This window comes from Orcinus orca, chromosome 8 (assembly GCF_937001465.1).
Source record: "Orcinus orca chromosome 8, mOrcOrc1.1, whole genome shotgun sequence".
In the NCBI taxonomy this organism is placed as follows: domain Eukaryota; kingdom Metazoa; phylum Chordata; class Mammalia; order Artiodactyla; family Delphinidae; genus Orcinus; species Orcinus orca.
In genome coordinates this window covers 109,353,207-109,366,482 of record NC_064566.1, presented here as the reverse complement: position 1 = coordinate 109,366,482, position 13,276 = coordinate 109,353,207, and the positions used below count along the sequence as shown (strand labels likewise).

The 13,276-nt window shown below is 36.7% G+C and overlaps 1 long non-coding RNA gene across 1 annotated transcript in view; it reads right to left on the bottom strand.

Moving 5' to 3' along the window:
- The window catches only part of LOC125965160 (uncharacterized), a 302,497-nt gene that overhangs the window by 9,075 nt on the left and 280,146 nt on the right, over nucleotides 1-13,276 (bottom strand). The window contains exon 2 of the long non-coding RNA XR_007478741.1: nucleotides 8,203-8,377. This is a non-coding gene — a long non-coding RNA (uncharacterized LOC125965160). The remainder of the gene's footprint in view (nucleotides 1-8,202; nucleotides 8,378-13,276) is intronic.

Sequence of the window (13,276 nt, the reverse complement as noted above, 5' to 3'; positions counted from 1 at the left end):
CAGATTGTGGTCAGCACAACCTTGTTTCAGTGAATGAAAATGATACTATTTATGTGATATGTGCACTGAAATGTTCATAAAACTTGTATTAAGGAAACTTATGTTTTTTTAACTAATTAATTTAATTTTGGCTGTGTTGAGTCTGTTGCTATGTGCGGGCTTTCTCTAATAGCGGTGTGCGGGCTCTAGGAGCATGGGCTTTGGTAGTTGTGGCATGTGGGCTCAGTAGTTGTGGCTCTCGGTCTCTAGAGTGCAGGCTCAGTAGTTGTGGCGCACAGGCTTAGTTGCTCCATGGCATGTGGGATCTTCCTGGCCCAGGGATCGATCTCGTGTCCCCTGCGTTGTCAGGCAGATTCTTAACAACTGTGCGAACAAGGAAGCCCCAAGGAACCATCTTAAAGGTCAGTTTCATGTTCTCTCAGTGAAGGGAAGAGATACACCCTCTGCTGTTGATGGACTCAAGTATTTAATAAGACTTCAGTAAGAGCTTCTTACAAGTAAGTTGCAAGCTGTGTATATCAGAGGGTGCTTTCAGTCCACGAAAGTAATACTTACTCTGTGATACATGGAGCGAGTGAACTGTTTACCAAGATTCGTAATTATGTGTTTCTCAAAGTCTACTTAGAAGGCAGGGACCCAGTGAAACCAGGTGAGTGATGATGGTGCCATAATTAAGGTAGTGACAGCAGACATGACACAGAGTTGAAGGAATCAAGATAGTAGGATGTGTGGGGTTAAGATCCGGCTGTTAGAATCACGTAAAGTGTCATGGAGAGGAAGGAAATTGAGACAGAGAGTAGGGGTGAATCGGGTATTTTGTACATGGGGGAAAGGAGGAAGGCTAATTAAATCTGTGAGTGGTCTGTTGAGCACGTTACTAGAGATTTCAATTGAGTTACACACAGAGGCAGAAAGCAAGAAGAGAGAGATGGTCTGCACATTAAGACTTGGCAGTTTGTTGCAATGTTGGCAGTCAGCTCCCTCAATCTGCAGGATTCAAAATATCTTATAAATTGATAGTAGTGACATTGGGAGAAATTCCTGCTTATTTTTTTAACAGAAAAATGACTGCTGGGGGAATTAAATTATTTAGCACAAAATTATGACCTAAATCAGGCAAAACCAATTGGAGATTTTATCAGATTCAAATCCTGAGAAGAATAGAGACAGAAATAAGGATTACATCTTCAGATAGATTTTCTTTGTATACATGTTTTCCTACTTTCTGATTAATCAAGCTGTGATCTCTTCCATACAGTGTCCAATGATGCAGCCTGGATTAAAATGTAATTCAAACACTGTGAATAAGCATCAGCGTTTTTCTTTTCTTACTTATGAACTTGGCTTAAAGAAGAAGATTTTCATTGTTTTTGGGCGGAGACTGTGAAATGAATTAATCATTTTTTTAAATTCTGTTTTTATAATGCTTGATTTTATGACATCTTAAGAAGTGTGCTGGTTGAGGAGGGACTGCCCCTTCTGAGGCTAGCCGCTTCTTAACAGGGCTCAGAAGCACTTATTTCATGCACAAACCAGCAGATTCAGAGTCTACAGCTCTAATAACCACCTTATCTAACTCTCACACATCAAGCCAATATTTCCCCTGCCATACTTCATCTCAGGGCCAGGTTCCAGGCAACTAGGGACCACCCCAGAGGCCAAAAGCACTGGCATTGTTCAGACTAGGCAATCCTAAATCATTTACTCTGCCCTGCCTTACCTTTCCTTGGAAACCCAACAAAGTCTCTGGCTCAGGCTCCCCCCTTGCTCCTGACTCCTGCCCCTTGTTAAAACCTGGTGCTTCCCCTGTGGCCCTGTGGTCCCTCTGGGACCTGTGAGAAGAGTAAACTCCTTCCTTCTAAGCCTGTTCTCACCTTTTGCGTTGGTCACACTGACTTTACCCCACCACATCCAACATTTACATTCCTAGAACATGAAGAAAGAGTTATCGTGGGGAACATGGATTGTGACAGATGTAAATAATTAATAATTGAGATGGGAAGTGAAAATGGACCAGAAGAACATCCCAGTGGGATGTGTGTCTGTCATAGGGAAATGAGTAATTAAACTATTAAGATAATTTTTCTCCATCATTTCTCTATAGTTCTATAGATTATTATTTTGCCATTTTACTAAGGTTTGAGGGACACATTTTTGTGAGTAAAACAGTTGAATATGAAAGACCATTTTCATGAATTTTGGCTGCCTGAAACATTATCAAAGTAAGAATTATCTGAAGGCAAGTTGATGCATAATTAATAAGAGGATAAAAAAATGAAAGATTCTACATTTCAAAATTTGTGTTAATTCACAGATGTAAGAGTTGGAGCTAAATTACAGCCTATCATTTAACAATGATTCCAGAATACAGGGATGCTAGTTAATGACAAGTTTCTGAACTCATTTATTCATTACACATTTACTCAACCAATCAATATTACGTGTCTATTATGTGTCAATCACTCTATCTATGGGCTGAGGGTATAGTAGTAAACAAGAGACCAAATATTTTATCCCTAAAGAGCTTACATTACTGTGGGGTGGGAGAGGCGAAAACCTAGTTACAGGTAAGTACTCTAAGAGGTGTATGATAAAGTTTTCACTGAAGAATAAGTGACTCGTATTCTGGGCTCAAAATTAAATTTAAACTTCCATTTTTGGCAATATGCTGGAGTGGATTATCTCAAAAGTTTTTAGTGACAGTATTATAGAATACCAGAATAAAATATTTATATATCCTCCACCATCTAAAGGCATAGTTCAGTTTACAAGAAAATAGTGACTTTCTCAGGTGCTAAAAGGTGAACAGGGAATTGAAATGCAAAAGAAATGAAATCCATGCAGTAGAGGGTGTGGAAAGTGGCTCTTTGTAATCCAGTAATTTAGGCATTTACATCAGGTAGATAGAGGATGGAACCTTGCTTCTTTTGAAATTGGATGATAGAATTAAGATCCAGAAATAAAACTGAGAGCACAAAAAGCTCTCTTCTCAGATGAAAGCTGTAGTACAACAAAACAAAACAAACACAGAAACAAAACAAACAAGAAAACTCTGCCAACTCATACACACAAACATAAAATGAAATTGTCTATCTTGACTTAGACTCTGAGTTGGGATAATCATCATCCATATTTATCAGTTTATACATTGGAGTTTTAGATTGAATTTTTACCATCCATGAGATTAGGAGCCCTCAGTGAAGGTACTAATAAGAAAATTTTTCTGTTCATGGCAATACCACTAGGGATTCCTTATCACAACCAAATCCAAATGTCTCTGGATGGACAAGGCCTCTATCCAGGTCATAAACTATTCCTACAGAGTAAGCTCGGCTGAGTATGAGTTCAAAGTCAAAATTCCAAAAAATAACACCTGGGAACAATCCACCATTAATGAGATTCAGTAGCAAAAAAAAAAAAATCCCCAATATTAGAATCTACTACTCCCAAACTTGAGACAATAGAAGAGTTATACACTAAATTAAATATTTGTTATTACTAAGAACATGAAAGACTTAAGCACATAAAAATTTAGAGGCTCTAAAAGGTGAAAAACCAGCTTTGAAAGAGAACCAACTCAAAACTTCTATAAATAAAACTTTTTATTCATTCAAAATAAACAGAACTCGCAATGAATAAGCTTAACATGCAAATTATACACACTGAGGAAAAATAATTAGCAAATATAGATCTGAAAAATATCTTTAATGCTGCATAGAGAAAGTAAAGAGAAGGAAAATAAGAAACAGTGAAGGTAGAGTGAGGATTGCACTATGCCTCGAGAAGGTATTTCAGAAAAAAAGAAATAGAGAACAGGGAAGAAATAAAATTAAAACAGACTATAACAGAGAGTTTTTAAAAATTGATAAATGTATCCTCAGTTTGAAGAGTCATGAGTCCTGACCAAGATAAAAATAAATGCATATCTTGGTATGTTTTATAGAAATCACAAAACTCAACAAAACAATATTTTACAAGCATAAAGAAAAGAGAGATTACTTAGAAATTAATGACCATGAGAATTATATCTGACTTTCTCATCTGAAAGAGTCAAAACTATAAGACAATGAGAAAATATCTCCTAAGTGGTAAGTTAAAATAACTGTTCTATAGAATCATATGTTTACTGTACCATGATGGAGAAAGGGTGAAATAAAGTTGTTTACAGACACAGATTGAGAGGGAAAAAAGCCCCTTGTTGAAAGTAGGTATATTGCTAAATGATATACCTTACAAAATAAGAAAATGACCCTGGAAAGTAAGGGTGAAATACCAAAAGTAATGGTCAGTGCAGAAACCGATGTGCATACTGGTCGATCTAACCAAGACTTGACAACATAAAATAACGGTGATGCTGCTGACGGCCATGACAACGACCATGGTGATGGTGGTAAGTCATCCCAGAAGGGCAACGGTAAGAAAGAAGCACCGCAATCCTGGATGGCAAAGGCCAGACAGGAATAATAACAGTTAAAATTGTTAAAGTGCTGTTCAAGAATTGATAAAAGATATTGTCTAACTATAGACATGGTTTAGTCTAGAAATACAAAAATCCAACAAAAATTTTAAGGCTGGAGAAAGACTGAAAGAAAAATAAATGATATACCTTGTCAACACTTAAATATCAGATTAAGTAAACTTGAAGACAAAAAAGGAAAAAAAAACCCACCACATACTGTCATCAATGCAGTGGTTAAGAATCCACCTGCCAGTGCAGAGGACACGGGTTCGATCCATGGTCTGTGAAGATCCCACATGCCACAGAGCAACTAAGTCCATGTGACACAACTACTGAGCCTGTGCTCTAGAGCCCGCGCCTAGAATCTGTGCTCTGCAAAGAGAAGTCACCGCAATGAGAAGCCCACGCACCACAACTGAAAAGTAGCCCCACTGGCCGCAACCACAGAAAGCCCACGCACAGCAACAAAGACCCAATGCAGTCAAAGATAAAAAATAAATAAATTAAAAAAAAACAGAAAAACAAACTGATAGGTTTGCTCTGGTGAACACATAGGACCCTGAACTCAAGATGTAGGAAATGTACATTATTTTAAAGTAATAACTAAAACATTTACATATTTGACCATATATTAGTTAATAAAGCTAATCTAAGCAAATATTAAAGCAAATATCATATACACTATATTCTTTGATCAGAAATTAAATTAGAACTCAGTATAAATTAAGAACACCAAATAACTTGCAAATTTTAAAACATACTTCAAAGTAACTCATAAGCCCACCAAAAATGTCACATTGGATAACATATATTTAAAATTCTATGTTTCCAAATAAAATTATGTTGAAATATTTATAATTTTAGGTTTATTAAAAAAAATAAAAACCTGAGGGCTGAATCCATAACACCATTGAAGGAAAATGTTATAGCCTTAAAAGACTTATATTAGAAGAAAGGTTACAACTTAGAAACTTAATCATTCAAATCATAAAGTGTGTCAAACAGCACATCTAGAAATGTACCCGGAAAGAAGTGCAAAAAATAAGAGCAGAAATTAATGAACTAGAAAATACGAATGAGATGTAGGATCCGCATTATCAAAAACTGTTTCTATACAAAAAGAGAAATAAAATATTTAAAATGCTCTGTAAATAATTAAAGAGAGAAAAGAGTCTATGATAAAATTATTGTGTGTGTGTGTGTGTATAAATATAATCAGTGGAAGTTCTCCAAAGAAAGACATACTAGGATACATGTATACACACACACAGACACATAAGTTTGTATGTGTATATGTGTGTAAATATATAAATTGCATATACATAAAGATACTTATTTCAGGAATTTGTTCATGAAGTAGCGGCCAATCCAAAATTTGCAGAGCAGGCAATATGATCAATATGCCTTAGGAAAATGCAAATTAAAGCCATAACGAGATACCAGTATTAACCCATTAAGATATGTAAAATAAATAAGACCGACAACAAAAAATAGCAGTGAGGTAAAGCAAAACAATCCCTTATACATTGTGGTGGTAATACAAAATGGTTTAATCACTAGGGCTTGGCAAGTATTTTTATACAGTTAAACACCTACTCTTGGTGCCAGAAATTCGACACCTAGGTACTTAAGAGAAATGAAAACATATATTAAATAAAAAGACTTAAACAAAAATGTTCATAGCAATTATATTCATAATAATTCCAAAGTAAAGAAAATCCAGATGTCCATCAACAGGAAAATGGATAAACAAATTATGGTAGGTTTACAGAATGGAGTACTACTCTGCAGTAAAAAGAAACAAACTACTAGTAACTTCTGATACAACGTTAATGAATCACAAAATATTATAATGAGTAAAAAACTCACATAAAATATGCATACTGTATGATTCTGTTTATATGAAGTGCTCAAATAGGCAAAATTAATGTTTCAATTAGGCATCGCTTTTGTATCAGTTTTGGTTCATTCTTGAGACAGATATCACACAGTAATTTAAAGAGGGAAGCTTTATTTTCTACTTTTTAAAAATATTTATTTTATTTTTAAAATGATTTTATTTATTTATTTTTGGCTGTGTTGGGTCTTCAATGCTGTCATGGGCTTTCTCTAGTTTTGGTGAGCGGGGGCTACTCTTTGTTGCATTGCACGGGCTTCTCATTGTGGTGGCTTCTCTTGTTGTGAAGCCTGGGCTCTAGGCACGTGGGCTTCAGTAGTTGTGGCACACGGGCTCAGTAGCTGTGGCTCACGGGCTCTAGAGTGCAGGCTCAGTAGTTGTGGCACACGGGCTTAGCTGCTCCGCGACATGTGGGATCTTCCCGGACCAGGGCTCGAATCTGTGTCCCCTGCATTGGCAGGCAGATTCTTAACCACTGGGCCACCACGGGAGTCCCGAGGGAAGCTTTAATATAAAGAATCATTTTTAGGGATAAAAGTAAATCCTAAGCAGCACAAACACCTCTAAAGACAACAGATAGCAAAGTATAGGGAGCAGTCCCTACTCTAGGGTTGAAGCCTAGCACCCTAGAAATAAACACACGTGGAGAGGGTTCACTCCTGCACGGCTGAGACCCACGCCTTGAGGGAAACGCTGCAGCTCCCGCCCATGGCGGGTGAAGATCAGTGAGATGCCTCAGGTCAGGGCTGGCAAGCAGGGATCCGCTCTCTTGTGCTCAGTGTAACTCAGTGGGAAGCCACCCAGTCGAGCTCCTGGGAGACTTGCAGCAGTGCCAGCTGAACTCGGGGGAAGCTGACCTCTGGCATGATGGCAAAACTCGCCGGGAAGCCGCCCATGAGGATGGTGTTAACAAGTCACTCTAGTCATCCACTCTCTGTGACACCTGTAACACCTGGGGAGCCATCTGGGGACGTCATGAAATTCACTGGAAGCTGCCCAGAAAATTACCCCTAAAACTCACTACAAACGAGCACGACTGGGTGTCCAGCATGTCCCCCATCACTGTACACTATGGGAGCAAGCTGGGGAAAGCACGGCAGGGCCAGAGTGGGAAGACCCTCCTCCTCCAGTGTCCCTCCAGCTCCCATGACTGATAAAGTTTCACACTGTGCAAGATGGCAACAGAGAAAAGCATGCAAAATCCAGCTCTGGTATTGCACCTCAGGGCAAGAAAGGGTGGGTTTGGAGCAGGGATGCAACAAATTCATACCTGACACTTTCCATCCCTGTGGCACTCGGCTTACTATGAATTTCCTATGCATGTTGTTCTGGTTCAGGGAATCAGTACTGGTCTCTGGCACCGGTGGATCTGAGACTCAGTGATAACATGAGCTGAACATCTTGGAGGGAGGAAGTCCATGTTTTTGACCCTTCATAACTGCCATGCCCACCACCATGGGCACTTTGTTCAAAACTTTCTTGAAGGATGAAAGGGGAATGAGGCTGACTGACATCCACAAAGAACATCATTGTTTTCCACCTGATTACTAAGAATCTCCTTAGACTTGGATGCCCTTTGGTACACATTTCTATGGGACACAAGGTCATCACAGTCTGTGCCATTCTGAGAGGTTCATCCACATAGCTATTCCCTAGAATTCCTGTCACGTATCTTCTAATCCCATTCCTCCCAAGTCCTGAATATTCACCCAAACCGTTAGCAGTCGCCAATGAAACTGTGAGATCTGTACTTCTGTCCATCTCTCCCTCCAGATAGAGTGAACCACCAACATACTGCTAAACGTTTTGCTCACTGGGACTATTTTCCCAGGGATCCCCGACTCACATTGTAAATCTCCAGCTCTTCCCTTTCAGCTGCACCAGCGTATCACACAGACCGGTGCAGATCAGGTCAGGGCAGTGTGTCATAATGAACTTGCATGGTGTCCTCTTCACAGTTTGACACAGAAGACGCAATGCAGCAGGATGGCTGTAGAAGGGGGTGGATAGTCCCAACCTGCCTGGAGAGACAAAGTAAATTATTGATATTTAAAATTTTAGTCTTGCACTGATTATTTTACTTTACCTTTATTTTGTCCTCATTTTATATCTCTCCATCGTCCAAGAATGATATCTTAAGATTTCTTAAATTTGCTTGTATATTATGCTACATAATCTTTACAGTTTTACAGATTTTGCTTATATTTCTTGGCATTTTTTGTCCATAATAAAAACTCCAATTTTTATTTTTGTTCTCATTCTTCGTAATTACGGTCTTTTCCAACTTAAGGTCTTCTTTATAGGCATGTTTCTCCAAAAAACATCATTGTGAACAGCATATATTATTTCAGATACCACAATTTGTATTTTTTGAGGGTAACTGGCTACATAATTTGCAAAGTCCAGTGCGACATAAAAAAAAGGAGGTTCTTGTTCAAAAGCAAAAAATAAGGTGATTTCAAAGGTATTAAAATATAAAACTATCAACATTTTTCCTTTTTGCTCTGTTTTCTCTTTCTTTCTCAACTGGCCATAGTTTTAAACATTTGCTATCTCTAGGGTCATTATAAGTAAAAAGTTATAATTAAAAATTGTTACCATGAATTGTATCATTCATCTTTATATTATGCAGTGAGAACATTCAATGCAAATATAAGGTCATTTAACTCAGATGCATAATCGCTAAACTTCCACAATTCATATTTCATAGCTTCTAGGTACGAAGGTATTTCACTCCTTTCAGAAGAGAAGAAATCCTGTACGGATCGAACTCTGTTGATTTTATTTCAGGTCTTGACACGTGCACTTTCTAACAAAAGCTTTCTGCCTTCCGATACTTGGTCAGTAAGGAAAAGGACCCCTGGGCTGTTCTCCTTCCTTCCGTCATAATTTTCAGTGTTAAGTGGGTGGTTAATTCAGGGAAGTAACAGAGAAAGGGTTTCTTGGGTACAGATGTGTCATGGAATGCCATTTTCTTCTGTTTAAAGCAAATTCTGGTTTGAGTGCAAAGGGTGCCCTCTCAGGATTGTTGGTTTCCTCAGGTATTGTGTCACAGACCTCACACATTTGACTCCTGCACCTTGGAGTCCTGCAGAGGTCCCAGGAATCTTGGGACCACCAGAATCCCATGGCCATGGAGCATCACAAACTCTCGGTGATGGTGGCCATACACACTGCACACGTCTCCTAGCTCATGCATGGATATGCTTGATTGTCCCATCAGACTTCACATACAAAACCTAAGTTCAGGGATCAAATAATTAAGCATTTTAAGAGAACAACAAGAGCACATTGCACCAAGCACTGGACCCTGTGCATAGGTCATGTGCCCGGGGAGTGCACCCTGTTGGAGAGGCACACAGCTTCTCATTGTGCTGCTGTACTGTTTGAATTGGGTGGCACTCGGAGAAAAAGGTGGCTTCTGCCACTAGGATTTTTCATCCACAAATTTCCTTCACTGACGTAAAACTCACTAAAATCCAAACCGTACAATGAGTGTTCATTCTATGACAAAATACAAAGAAGATATCATTATATACTAAGATTATATTTAAGGCAGTAATTTTGCGTTCTCAACCTATTTTACAAGTATATGGCCTTGAATCTTTAAAAGATATACTGTTCTGTAAACCTGAAGGACCCTTGTGTTTAAAAAGCTATTTGTTCTAGTTAATGATGACTTTTTAAATGACAGGTGTTTAATTTTAATATTTACCAGAAATTTAATTTAAATGTTAGTGACATTTCAATAAAATTCCTGTTCTTTCTACTGAACATGAAAAATAAAGTTGTTTTTATTTTCTTTAAAGACTACCTATTGGCAAATCTTAGATAATAAATTCCCAAGTTCTACTGTTTTCCAAACATATTTAATTCTTTTTTTTCTAGCCTGTAATGATTGCTTTCTTGGTACTTCCCTCCTCTTTGATTAATTTCATGAAAGTTGTTGCTGTTGTAGTGTCAAGAAATAAATTCCCAGTGACTCTACAGAATAAGATACTATGGAATAGTATCTTATTCCATAAGATAGAGGAATTTGGGAGCCACTTCTCCTGAATCATCTGAGGTTTCATTTCTCTACTTCTATTTTATATTAACGTTTTCTATATTCTCACTTGATTTAAACCCTGTCTGTAATCTGAGTATCATGAAGGGCATAAAATTAAAGAAAATAATTTCATATTCATAAATTCACTTACTATCTAGTAAGAGCTTACCATATGATGGAGAGCAGCTACTCCTTATTTAAAGGAATACTTAATTAAATCATTATCCTGTAGCAAAAGTCAGATGTTAAAAAGAAAATGAAAATAGAAAAAAGAAAGGGATAAAATAAAGACAGAAAACTTACAATAGAGAGAATTAATCAAATATAATTTCTGTTTCAGAAACAAGTTTGTTTTGAAAAAATTGTTTTTACCAGTCATTACTTTTTCTATATTATTCTTTCTTGTAGCATGGAATAGATACGAGTTCTTGAAATATTGATATAATTTTCTGAATATATTAAAGTATATTAATAAAAGTTGAGGGCTGAGCTTTAGCTTTTTTCCTATGACTTTAAATTTAATAATTCCAATTGACTTGATGAAACACAAATAAATCAGTTGAGCTGAACCTCAACTGCAATATGTATATAAATATTTTTGCATTCAGATTGTGAAAGGACCAGAAACTGAAGTGACCAGAGTTGAGTTTTCTATTCTCTGAGGGATTGCTTAGAATAAACAAGGTATGTAATGAACTTCTGTAAAACATGTTGGAGACACAGTGACCTGGGTGTCCTGCAACTCAAACGCATAGATTAAAAAAACAAAAAAGTCATTTTTGCAGTAAGCTATATGATAATATCAATCATCTTTACATGATCCAAGCAGTATATACAATTATTATTCTATATTCTGAATATTATGATGCTTTTGACCATTTTCAATGCACATATAGTCTCAGCACAGGATAACATTGGAACGTTCTAAAGAAAAGTGTTAATTTGCAGGCAGCCCAGGGGCCTGTCACTGTAATTCACAGAGAGAATTAGCTCTTCTCCATGTGCAGGAGATGAAGAAAGGAGAGAAAAAATGGTAGGTTGCTGTCATTTGAACACCGCCATTGAGTGTTGGAAAAAGTCATCCAGTATCCTCTTGTGGGCAGAGTAAACTATTTCAATGGAGAAATTCAGATCCATATCATTTAAGTATGTATGCCTTTTGACCTAAAAATTAAATTTCCAATAATTTGTTATTGAAAAATATCACAGTCTTGCACAGTTTTCTTTCATATTGAATACCCATTATAGTATTGCTTATATTGTGAAAAATCTTCAGTGGGAGATTGAATAAATAAATCCTCATGGTGGGAAATTTGGGGGCCACAAACATATTGGTTGTGGATTAATATATAATATACATATAATTATATAAAATATATTAACACATTAAAACATACAGCAAGTAATAAATAATAGATTATAATAATACACTTAATATTTATAACAAAGGAAATATATATGTGATGTAAATCACTAAATGGGAAGATGATTATAAAATATTTTACTATGTTTCAGAATGAGTAGAGATGTGTCATATTTATGTATACCAGAATAATAAAGTGAAATAGAGAAAAAGATTTATGCATTATCCATCACAAGGTTAAGGGCAAGTCTCTATATTTTAGTGGGGCCACAGATGCTTTTTAATTTCTTTTTTATTTTCCAAATGTTTATAACAAATTTATGAGGAATCAGTCCAGTAAATGTTCTTTGTATAAAGGAGGAAAAATACTATGCCATAAACAAATTCTGGAATGTAAATTACCAGAAGGAATTCTAGCTTCACTATGAACCCTCAAATGGGTCAGGAATTTGTGTTAACTTCTCCATACAATGGTTAAAGCTTGATTATTAAATACATTTTCCTGTTAATGTACACAGTGCTCTCTGCATAGGTGAGACAAGATAAAATTTGAGATGTGTTGCTAGTAAGAAAAAAAAATAAGTAAATGGATTGTTTGTGGGACAAATTTTTAACAGTATTTAAGGCAAAGCTTAACTTGACTTTACACTGTATTTCCTGCTCATCTGTGTATCCTCCACAATTTTGTGCTCCAAAGTCAGAATGCCAGCAGCTGCAACTCGATTTCTGCTTTCAATACTTACAGCTCTGTTAAATTCCTTTAACATCTTTTACCCTTCAGTTACTCATATAAAATTTAGTGATATCAGCACTATTTAAAATGCTTAAAAAGAGGTTAAGTTATTTCCCTAAGGTCACACAGCAGATTATTAGAGCCATCAATCCAATGGACGTGGAGGGAAGTTGGGACTGTGGTGTAGGGGCTGGTGGTTTTCAGCACCTACGTTGACTGCATCTACCTTGGAGAATGAGTCACGTGGTACTTCAATATATGTTTTTTGCTTTAATTTTGGAGATGCACAGCAAAAACTGCACTCGTGGAATTAATAGTAGACAATTATATACCTGCTTAAATGTGAGTAAATATACTTGAATAGAAACAATGGAAAGAGAATAAATGGAAAACCATGTTGTGCATATATGACAAGTAATCAAAAGTCCACATGTGAGAGAAATGTACACGTCCTCTGAAACTCAGGCTCTAAACAAATATTTCAAACTACTTGTATAATGAAATGTGATGTCCAGGCTTGGGTTCTGGAACCAAAAAAGGACATTCACAGAAGAAGTCTGAAATCTGGATGAAGTCTTGAGTTTAGCTAACAGTAATATACTACTGTTAATCTCTTAGAGTGGGCAAACGTACCATGGTTATGTACATGTTAACATTAGCAGAAATTGGATGAAGAGTATATGGAAAGCCTCTGTATTAACTTTGCAACATCTTATAAACCTATAATTTTTTTATTTAATTAGTACTTCATAAATCAGCTAGCCATGCCTTCATCT